This window comes from Heliangelus exortis, chromosome 19, assembly GCF_036169615.1.
Source record: "Heliangelus exortis chromosome 19, bHelExo1.hap1, whole genome shotgun sequence".
Lineage (NCBI taxonomy): Eukaryota > Metazoa > Chordata > Aves > Apodiformes > Trochilidae > Heliangelus > Heliangelus exortis.
In genome coordinates, this window is record NC_092440.1 from 11743420 (window position 1) to 11754926 (window position 11507).

At 41.2% G+C, this 11507-nt stretch overlaps 1 protein-coding gene across 7 annotated transcripts in view; it reads right to left on the minus strand.

The window, feature by feature from the left end:
• The window catches only part of CLIP1 (CAP-Gly domain containing linker protein 1), a 65066-nt gene extending 59208 nt beyond the window's left edge, over window positions 1–5858 (minus strand). For 4 of the 7 annotated variants that reach the window (XR_011729603.1, XR_011729601.1, XR_011729602.1 and 1 more), the window contains exon 1: window positions 5559–5858. The gene's annotated coding sequence lies outside the window, so the exon portion shown is untranslated. Of the gene's footprint in view, window positions 1–5207; window positions 5367–5558 lie in introns of those variants that run through there. The other 3 variants (XR_011729600.1, XM_071762706.1, XM_071762707.1) reach the window with 3 other exon arrangements.
• Window positions 5859–11507: the final 5649 nt, after the last annotated feature.

An 11507-nucleotide genomic window follows, 5' to 3' on the forward strand; every position in this document is an offset into this window, starting at 1 on the left:
AGACTGTGGGGCTACAGGGGCATCTTCAAGTGCTTGTAAATTGAAATTAATGTAATTTCAGAAAGATCTTCAATATAAAACAGAAAAAAAAAAAAAAAACAAGACAGAATTAAGATGCTAAGGTTCCAACAGAATAAGGGTTGGCATTTGGGAGTCTACTTTTGATTACTCACTCAACACAGAGCAAAGTAGAGAAAGGGAACATTCAAAACACGCCTTCAGTTTTATTTTGTCTCCCAGAAACCATGGATTTTAGTCTCAATTAATCAAGTAATATGATGATCTGAATATATTCTTCAGGTGCAGCACAATAATGAGATATGACACCAAAATAATGTGCATCATGGAGTTAAATGTTCATCATGTTGAGTGCCATTAGATCATATTGGCTTACAAGATGCTCTGCCTAATGCAAGAATCAAAATATTTAGGCTGGAATGCTCCTATCAAACCAGTGTTTTGTACATCACCTACAAAGGTAGAAAAAAAATCTGCATTTCAAACTCAGCTGACCAGGTTGGGAAAAAAAAGAAAAAAAGGAATCCAGACCTTATTCTCTTATCTGTTGTTTGCAGATACTGACATAGGAAATAAAAATCTAGTAAGCAAAGTCCTGTAGTTTATAGAGGATCATTCTTTGTGTGATATTCTATTTAAGGTCATTCCAACCCAATCCAATCCAACCACCATATGAATTCTGGTGGGGTGTACCCTCCACAAAGGCACTCACCCTGTATGAGCCACAAGGCCTCAGTTTCTCATACAGTGTTCTTAGCACGAATATAAATTCTATAAAGGGCAGATTCTTCAAGAAGTGCATCTCTGTTTATTTTATCTAGGCATAACTATTAAACTATTGGAATGAAAGCAGTCCTTTCCTCTGCTGAAGTGCCTTCAAAGCTGCTAGGATTACTGCAGGAAATTCCTGTTGCATGCAAGGTTTAGTACATCTTTAACTCAAAATACAGTTTACTTTTGCTGTTATAAGAATACAACATCAAAAGCTTGTAATAATTTGGGAAGTGTGCCCACTGGTATGACACAGCTCTTTTGACAGTGTCAGTGAACTGATGAACAGAACTTGAAACCAAGAGTGGGTCACAAATCACTCAAATCAAATCGTATCTATACGATCACTAGCAGAGAACCTGAAAAAAATCTTCAAACTCTAGTTTAGAGGGCATTTGTTTAGATAAACATTACTTAGTCTGAAGTAACTAGCAAGTTCAGTGAAACAAAGACACCCAGAGGATATTCAAAACAGCCCCAACACTGTAATGCAAACACTCTGCCTTGTCATCACTCATCCACTATCAAGCACCATCACACCCCAGTGTAAGGACATCCCCAGAAATAGCCACTGCTTGTCTGTAACCTCAGAGAGTGAATCTCTGCTTCCTTAAGAACTCAGAAAACACTCCTACTCTCCTGTACGCTTAGGGGAACAGGGGAAGAACAAAATTTGTTGTTTGGGAATCTGCCTAAATGCCCCACAGTGCAGTCCCTCACTAAGGACATGGCTCTAGAGCTCAACCAGAGCTGCTCCTTCACTGAGGGAGACAGCAGATGCTGTAATTCTGTATCTTGGGAAAGACTTTAATTGCTTAGTGACATTTCTAAGTTGGTATGTATGAAACATGGCTGGGTTTCTACCTTGGAAAGTGCAGGATATTCACTGCAAACTGGAAAAACAGGATTCCCTCTGCATATGCTTAGGAAAGGGAAAAAGCAGTGTAAATTCCTGTAACTACAAAAAGATGAATCAGCTCAAAGCTTAAGAGGCTTAGGACCCTCAAACCATCAGCCAGATATTGCAGCAATGCTACAAGAAAGACAATTCATTAAAGCTTCTGCTGGATTTTAATTCTGATATTTTATGTCACCTTGTCTTACCAGTCTTAACTTGCTACTTTCATTCAGATTCCTAAATGCCTTGAGATTCTCACTAAAAACAATTACCACTGAAACAGAGCATCAGACGACTGAGCATGAAGAACAAATAAGAAAGGATGCCTGTAACAGTAAAAAATATTTTGGGCTAGCAATACTTTATTTTTTTCACAATCCACATTACTATTTCTAAACAGTCTTCCATTTTTTAAAAGATTCCCAGCTGTAATTAATAAAGAGCTGATAACTGTTTAAAAGCTTTAAAAAAAAAAAAAAAAAAATTAGAGAAAATATGCTGCAAACTCTAACACTTCAAGTTGCCACTGTAGATGTGCATTATGAAAATGTCACTGCTATAGTCTATTAAAAGATCAGAAAGCACATGATCCTCCTAAGCACACATCATTCTCTACATGGTGAATCAAGGATTGAGAAGTAGAGAAAGTTTTCACAAGAGAAAATAAATAATTACCACCTCTTCTGGTAAGCTCACCATCACTATCCAAGAAAATTCTTGACTTTCCCAAAAGGATTTTGATAACCAGGAGTAACTTGTTTGGCTGTCTGCACTGACTTCTGTGGATAATGCACTGCAACCATCTCAGTAAGTACATTCAGCCCACAATAACAATTATGACTTTAGAATATCACTATGACTTTAGAATATGACTTTAGACATCAAATTTAAATTATTTGGGATCTAAAGTTTAAAGGAAAGTTTGAGAAGCAAAATATGTCCCTTTCAGCCTCAGAATCAAGTGCATATAAACAAAGACACAGGGTTTCTCTTCATTTATGAAGCAGCTGAAACAAAGATGCTGGTTTTTATAGTAAATTTCATGTCGATAGACTTGGATGAAACTGTAACTGTTTCACACTCTTTGAAAACATCAAGTCAGCAACCCCTTTTTAGCTCTCCATGTTCTTAGCCTTTTAAATTAACACCATGACTGCTATATGGCTGGCATATAAAAAAAGTTGAAGTACAAATTCAGAACTTGGATAAATATTGCTGTGATTGAGTGGATGCCACTGTCAAGCAGAATGAGAGTGTCAGATAAGCTAACTCTATCAAATATGGAGTTTATTTTTTGCATTGCAATTTCCCCTCAGATAAGCTAGAAAATATGGACAGAAAGATTATAAAGATCAGGAAAACTGAGCAAAAAAAGTCTTACAAATTAAAAGAATTTATGGTGTTATTCACCCTGGAGTCTTGTGTCTTTGTTTGTACAAACAATGGATGAGACATTCCAGGTGGAAAACTGTTATAGGTGCTAAGGTAGCAACTTGTAAAGTCTGCTCTTAGACATATCTGAATTCTTTCCATCATTTCAGAAGTCAGGGGTTATATAGCAGATTTGTGGGTCAGCTGTAGCACTATCAGTCATGCAAGTGCAATATCACTCTGCAAAAATAAATACATGTGGAGGACAGACACCTGGGTAAGCACAGACATGCAAACAGAAGCTTGAAATCATCAGGGACCACACTGCTGACAGAGCTGGCTTCAATTCTGCTGCTCAAGAAGAATGAAATGGTTGGTCCAGCAGAAATTGGCACCTAACTGAGGGCAGCTGAGATTACAGTTAATGCAGTATATAATTGCCTTTCATTAAATAACAAAACACCATCCATCTGAGGCATTTCTAAACATGCCAGTCCAATAAGGATTCCAGTGCGTTACTTTTTCTACATGCCAGCAGAGCCAATAGTCCCTAAGGAATGCCAAGAGATTAAACAAGAGCTGCATTCATTCAGTCATCATGCTCAAACATTAGAAAACTTGCATTCAGCATACAGAGTTAACATTTGACCCATATGTTTTAGGGAGAGAAAGAAAAGCAGTTTTGAAAAATCATACTGGCAAGACAACTCGCTCTGTTTCTTTTGAAATAGTCTCAGTCCCTCCCAAGAAAAACTTTAACTGGGTTGAAGGGATAAAGGGAGGAACACTAAAGGAATTATCCAATCTGCCCAAGCTAAGCAAATAAAAGCTGTCCTGGCTATTGGCATTCAGAAGATGACAAACAGATAGAGCCCACAGCTGAGGCAGGAAATCTACAGGAACTCTAGAAAGTCACTGCAATCAGTGTGTATAAGCACTGTTCCTTCCTACAGTATAATCACATGAGGAAAGAGGTTGTTTATTTCCTACAGTACAGCTCCATGATGAGGATACAAGCAGCTGGTTGTCTGCACATTCCCAAGCTTTTCTGCTTCACTCAACACATCCCTCTCCATTCAACTTTGCACTTGAGCACAAACAGAAAATCTTCTAGAATGTAAAAGGACTGAACAGTAAGAGAACCCTGAAATCTCTTTTTTTTTTTTTTTTGCTATCTTGTTACACGCTTTACATAAACACACACTTAAAAAAACAAAACAAAACACACTCTGACATCGTTTTTTCAGAATTACACGCATATTTCTATTATTTAAACAAAACCCTTCACAAAGCAGCAGGCATAAAGATATTTCCACTTGTGTACCTCTTTTCCTTCTTATCCCTATGAATAAATAGAGATATCACATTTTTAAATCTTTCTGCTCAAAGATCTCAAAGCAACCTGTGAACTCCCATAAAACCCAACCCATTCAGCACACTGGCTAAACTGAAGGGGTGGGGAAGAATCTTAATTTCAGTGTCACGTTTATAATCATAACATTCACAGAATTTTCTTCCCCATGCTATGCTTTGGAACACATTTTTTTGTGGTGGTTTTTTGCAGTGTTTTTTTTTTTTTTTTTTTTTTTTTAATTATTTCAAACGCAAGGGCAAAGATGCTATAATTAAAGGGAACACTAACACCTGTTTTTAATGCAGCAGGAGCTACACTAACACGTGAGTAACAGCAACAATTACCTTGTGCCCCATGACAGCCGAGGCACAGAAAAGAGAACACTGAGCACACTGATCGCCTGAGGTAGCAGCAGTAGTGATGTAGCGGAAAGCTGAGGGGCCCAGAGCAGAGCTTTGCCTGGGGATCCCTCAGCTCTAACCTTGCTGTAAACATGGCAATGAACTCTGGCTGAGCCACCTGGAACTCACCTGCAAAATCAGTGGCTTTGAAAACAACACAGGCATACGGAGCAGACATAAACCAAATAAAAATAAGCCAGGGTACTATATAAACCAAATTCTTCATAGGTGAAACACTAGCATGGAAGCGTGGGATGCTGAGAACTGCAGGTTCTGAGATGTTCTGAGGTATTTTACCTCAGAATCAACCACTCAGGCCACCAACACCACAGCAGAGCGCTGCATCTCCTCAGGCTAAGCCTGGAGCAGTCACCCCAGGCCCCCCCGTGCCTACCTGCTCCGCGCTGACCCGGGAGGCCTCCAGCCCACCTGGGACACGAGGGGAATGAGCCCGGCAAGCCCCAGCACAGCGGCTCCAGAACCAGCCCAACCCACTGCTGTCACCACGGCCCCGGCAGGCCGGCGGGGAAGCACAGACACGTGTGGCGGAGGCCAACAGCTCACCGGGGGGGTGGACGCCCGCCCCGGCTCCCGGCCCCACCCGGCGCTGCCCACCGCCCCCTCAGGCGCCTCCTCAGCCTCCCACGGTTCCCTCAGCGCTCCTCAGCAGCCTCCTCCACCCCGTCCCCTCACAGCTCACCCCCTCCTCCCGGCACCGCCCCCGCTTCCCTCACCGCTTCCTCACCCTCAGAGCCCGGCGCGGGCCCGAACGCGGCGCCCGCTGAGGCGCCCGGACGGGAAGCGGAGGCCCCGAGGCGGGAAGCGGGAGACGGCTCCTCCCGCCCTCAGACAGCGCCCTTCGCCCTCCTCACGCGGCCCCAACGGCGGCCTCCCCTCTGCCGCCCTCACCGCTGCCGCCCTCGGCTCTTTCGCTGCCGCCTGCGCCGGGCGCAGCTCCTGCCCCGCCGCCTCCACCTCCTCCTTCTTCTTCTCCTCCTCTGCAGCGGCGGCGGCGCCTCCCCGGCTCGCAGGGGGCGGAGCGGGCGGTCAACGTCTGCGCCCGGCCGGGGCCGCGGCACGGCGAGGCGGAGACTGCAGCAGCGGGAACCGCGCCTCCATCCGCGCCCCTTCCGCGCTGCCGCGTTCTCTCCTCGGTCTCTCCTAGTCTCTTTTTTTTTTTTTTCTTTTTTTTTTTTTTTTCCCTTTGTCTCCCCCGGCTTTGTTCGCCCCGGGGCAGCCCGAGGCTCTGCCGGGCTGAGGGGGAAGGAGCGGCTCTATCCTCGGCTCTCGGTCCTGAGGGGAGGGCAGCCCCGGGGGAGCCGCCCGTCCCGGCAGCCGGCGGGGTGAGAGGGCCCGGGGTGGGTGCGGAGGGGCCCGAGCAGCGGCAGCACCCACCGAGCCCGGGAAATGCGCTGCGGCGGAGCAGGCGTGACTGGGAGGGGGGAGAGACAGGGTGGTATGAAGCACATAGCTCTTAGGGGATGAATAACTTTACTGTCTGCTGCTTTTCTCCATTTTCCTTTTGTCCTGATGCCCAGAATGCTATCACACCTTCTCTTTATCTAAAGTACTGAATATTTTATTTTTTTTCATTGTGCTCGGGAAGCAACACATTGGGTTATCCCAATCCCCGGGTGTTATCCCACTGCTGAAGTTTAAACAGCTGTAGCAGTAGCTCTAGCACCAGCATCAACCATTTAATACCAATTTTCAAGGCCGAATCACACAACTCTGCTTCACTTCTTTAACCTCTTACAAACGGGCAACAGAGCTCAGCCAGGGCTGGCCCGTAACTGCTGAATTCATCACAAAGCAAACCTCGGTCTGCAGTCTCATAGATCGTTTAGTTTCTGCACGATGCCATTCGAACAAAAGGGTGATGAGAAAGCAGTTCCACTGCTGAGAGACCGATTGCAATTTGTTTCATTTTGGCTTCATTCTTTGGCATTAATCCAGCACAGTAAAGCACAAAATGGTGTGACGCAGTCCCCCACATAATGGGTTTCAACTAGATCAGCATTTAACAATGTTTGTTAGAATATCACTTCCTAAATGTTAAATTGAATCTCTTACCATGGCCATTAGGTGTTGAAACAGGCACTTGAATCCATGTGCAGCCACCATTTCTTTCTCCCTGCAAAATGTGATAAAAGTTTTGCTGAATAAGGACTTCAGGATTTAACAGTAGGTTGTATTTAGAAGTGCAGAGACACCAGATGATTGGTTAAACAAAAAAATTGACCCTGCAGCCCCTGGCCATGGACACAATCCTTAATACAAAAGTCAGCTTACTCTTGAAGACAAAAACTAAGACTTGCAGCTTTGGGCCTTGTAATAAAGTGCAAGCAGTAACTAAGAGTGGTGAAATAATGGGCAAAACATGCTTCAAACGGGTAAGTTGCTTTCTTTACTCCTTTGGAAGGCTAAGTTAAAAGTGAAGCAAGATTTCATCAAAAGCTTTTACCAATGAAGTGAATGTGTTATTGGTTTTCCATGCAATTTCCTAGTGATATGGAATCATAGCTTCAAAGTAATATTGCAGGAAGCAAGGGAGTTAGATATCCATTATTGAACCAGTAGAAACCTTCATACCATGAAAAAGTAGTTTTAGAGCAACAGCAATTGAAGTTCATCCAAATTAGAAATGGTTGACAGCTTCTGTGTACCAGTCTACACTTAGATGGAGATTTATGCAGACTGTGGTAACAACATCTAGTATGTTCACATCCAATTAGCAGCAATCGTTATAAAAAAACCCATCCTGGTACTATAAATTATGGTACTATAAAGGAATAAATATAATTGAAAGCCAGAATGTTTGATTGCAATCCTAGTGGCTCTTCTTTCTGAACTGCATGATCAGCTCAATCAACATCCATAGACTTTCATAACCCTACAACAACAGGAACTGCTGGATGCTCCAGGGAGATTCAGGATGCCACCATAAGTACTGGCATCCTGGCCACAAGGCCTACTTTAGAATTCAAATTATTCTCTTCAATAATGTTTTAACACCTGGAAAAATTGTTTCTGCCCTCCCCTTTCAACCTGTGTGGTACATTTTGTTCATCTATTTACAGCTATGCTGATCCCAAAGATGAGGTCCTAAAACCTCATACTTACAATTTTTGGCTTTAAATTTGTGCCACTAAAACTGGAAGCCTTTGACTGATTGTGAGTGGTGAGTTCTAAAGAAAAGGTAAACACATTTTTGTTCAGTCATTGGCTGGCAGCTAAATATATGCTACCCAAAAAAATCTTATGTCGAATCTTTAGCTGCTTGTGGTTAACTGAATTTTAAGTAGTGTCCAATTGTCACACACAAATAAATGTTATTAAATCCATCCTGTTTGGCAGCTTCTCCAAGGATCAAGACCACTTGCCACCTCTGATTCACCTCCTCCCACCCCCCAAAATACAACTATGACTCTACAACATATTCTTAGAAACAGCATCAATCTTCAATGGCATTTACTTCCCAGAGGCACTACAGCCATGCTACAAAATGAAGGTGCTGCTGAGCTCCATGGCAACTACCAATGCATCTGAAACACTAATTGCATTGCAGCTTTTTCCTCCCCTTCATTTTCTTTTTTTCTTTTTTTTTTCCCCCCCAGCTATCCTGCCTTACAAAATCTGCAGTAAAAATCTTCTTAGCAGCTAACATGTCTTCCAGGTGTCTTCTAGAATCTCAGCTATTTCTGTTTTTGTGACATTTTAAGCACTGTGAATTAGGTTATAAAAATGCAAGTTAGAAATAAAAATCTTTTAGAGAGACAACTATTCACCTGACTGATCCCCTGAATATTTTGAAGAGATTGTGTATTTTCAGATGTACAAAAGCATTTTTAAATGCTTTTTGCTGTGCCAAATGCTGTTAACAAACATCAGGACTATGCCAACAGGAATCTGTGGGAAAATGTGAGTGACACCCACTCACACTGTACCCACCTCATGACAAGTTTTATTACTCATTCACTGTAGTAAACTCTAATCTAGGTTATTATGCCACACCCATCACCATGGGAATGTGACTTAAAAGTCCTAGAAATACTTTGCTATTCAGCTTTTTCTTAGCCTTTGCAGTGGGATCTGATTGCAGCTTCAATATACAAATCCCATTTGAGTAGTTACAGCTGGCAGATTTTAAAAATTCAGTAATTACAAGCATCTTCAGTGCAGCAACAATATACAGCACTTGATAGGAAGAGTGGAGTGTAGATAAATAGCTAAGAGAACAAGAAGCGTTCATTTCTAACCATGAGAGAACCAGCAGGGATTAATTCCCCATCCCTAATTAACTGTATGTCTTGCAGCAGAGCCAGAAACAGGAGTTTTATTTATTGGTTCTGCTTGATCTTCTCAGAGTATTATCCATACTCATCAGCACCACTACAGAAGACAATCTGAGAAATAAGATTTGGAAGAACAATTTTAAAGGTACCTCTAAGTGCTGAGTATTTTGTAAGAGTACCCTTATTTCAAATTAATTACTGGAAAAAAAAATAGTTCCTGTCTGGCTGCTTTTCTGAGAAGAAAACACGCATTACAGAAATCTTACTTTGAAAAAAAAAGTAGTATTATAGGAGATTTTATCAGTTTTCTTGAAAATTTGAAAGGCAAAAGAATAACAGATGGCAGAATTCCATTCTCAGCTATGTCTTGCTTTACCAGGTAAGCAAAGACATTTTTAGGCTAACAGGATACATTTTTTTGTTTTAATATATGGGTTATACAGATTATTAGTGGAAAAGGGTTTAGATTTTGACAACCTCAGACTTGAAAGTAAACATCTCCAGATGTGTAAGATGGATAGAATAAGAAAAAAAGGAAGAAGAGTGCTCAATTTATGATACATGTGTCTAACTCAAATGTTTCCCATTAACCAGCCCCAAGCAGCTCCCAGGGTCAGCATTTTCTTAGTCCCCTGCTAGCAGTCTAATCAAGTGCTTACTTTTCCTTATCAATAACCAACCCATCATACAGGTTTTGACTGTATAGGAAAACACTGACATCACCTACTTATTAATTACAGTGATATCATTAGGAAAGAATGAGCACAGGTACAAAATAATGCTTGACTTACCTTTAAAAACATTCAAGGCAGACAGGGATAATATCAAGACTAAAAGGAACAAGTCTAAACATCTGCTAACAGTTTGCAAGAGAAGCACAAAAGCAATAAAACCCTAATTCTGAGCACACAGACAATTTGGTATTTACAAAAGGCTACATCTTTTTGTTATGTTAATTAGGAACAATCCCAGTTGTGGGAATTTTAATGCAAGCATGTACCCCAGTGTGACAGCATGCAGCTCATGCTGCCAGTTGTAGCAGGCTAAAGGTAAAGGACAAACACCTTTGCTGACTAAAAACTAGTTAGTCTACTTACTTTGGAGCAAAATTCCACTGGATATGAACTGTGGATCCAAACACAGCCCATTGCTGCTTCAAGATGCTCCAAATAATTTTTGCTTTAGATATAAGATGTATCTTCCAAAAATGGAAAAGAACCCTCAAGTAGTTTGTGTGCAGCAAATACAAGAGTGACCAAAATGATAAAAAAATACTGAATATTTCAAAATTCAAAGCCTTGTAAAAATAGACTGCTTAAACTAGATTTTACCCATTCTCTAATACTTTCTGTATACATCTTGGAAACAATAAGCAGCTATTTTACTTGTAAGTCTGAGCATTTGTATAAACACTTATCTATTTTTGTCAAGTAAAGTGGAAGGGTGATTTATTAAGAATTTGTGAACAGAGCACTAAAGGGCACTAAGCATATAAAGTTGATTTTTATCTTGAAGCATCTGTAAGCAAAGCAGAAGTACTCAGCTACTCTTGTAATATTTTGGCTGCAAGTCCTACTCAAGAAGTTGTTTCATAAGTGCCCATAAAAAGGGATCTTCTAAGGTGTGGAGGAAGAGCTGCATGTTTAAAATATGAGCTCCTCAACACACCCAAAAAGGTGTGTACACTTGGAATCATTACCTCATGCCCTGCATCAAACTATCATCTACCTGTGAATGATGCAGCACACAATGGCTTCTGTAAACTGTCATTACCAACCTTGAGTTCCACAGGAGGAAGAGACAAGGAGAAAAGATCTCTATTTGCTTCTTAACAGACTTTGTCAAGTTCATGGCAGCTGGAAGCAAAGTATTAATCAGTTTTCCATTCCTGTTACAGAAAATAATACTATTTTTCCTATAAAGGATTAAAAGAAAAAGCCTTTCATTTCAGCACACAAAATGAACCTTTACCTTGACCATTGCTTTCCAAATGTAACCAGAGAAATTGAATTGGTTTGTTCTGCAAAAAGTTTGTTCAGCCTCTCAGAAAACAAGCAGTTTGTATATAAAGACTCTTTGGTTTTCCCTTTCTGTAAAGTTTAGAGGAAAAGAAGGAAATAAATACAAAAGCTTGAACTACAAAAAGCTTGGGGTTCTCAATCATTCAAAAGCAGAGTGTGCTGAGATCATATATCACAAAAACTTTGGGGAATATGTACAACCTGCAAAGCTGAAAACCTTAGGAGAGCAAGTTCAGTCCCGAAGTTATCTTATCAAAAAGGCCTCTGAACATCCCTTTGAGTGTATTTTCTTAGATATTTTAAAATACTTTGGTTTACTATGCACCTCACTTGGCTTTTTTATCCTGCATTTATAGAAGGACAAATGCTTTACCAGCT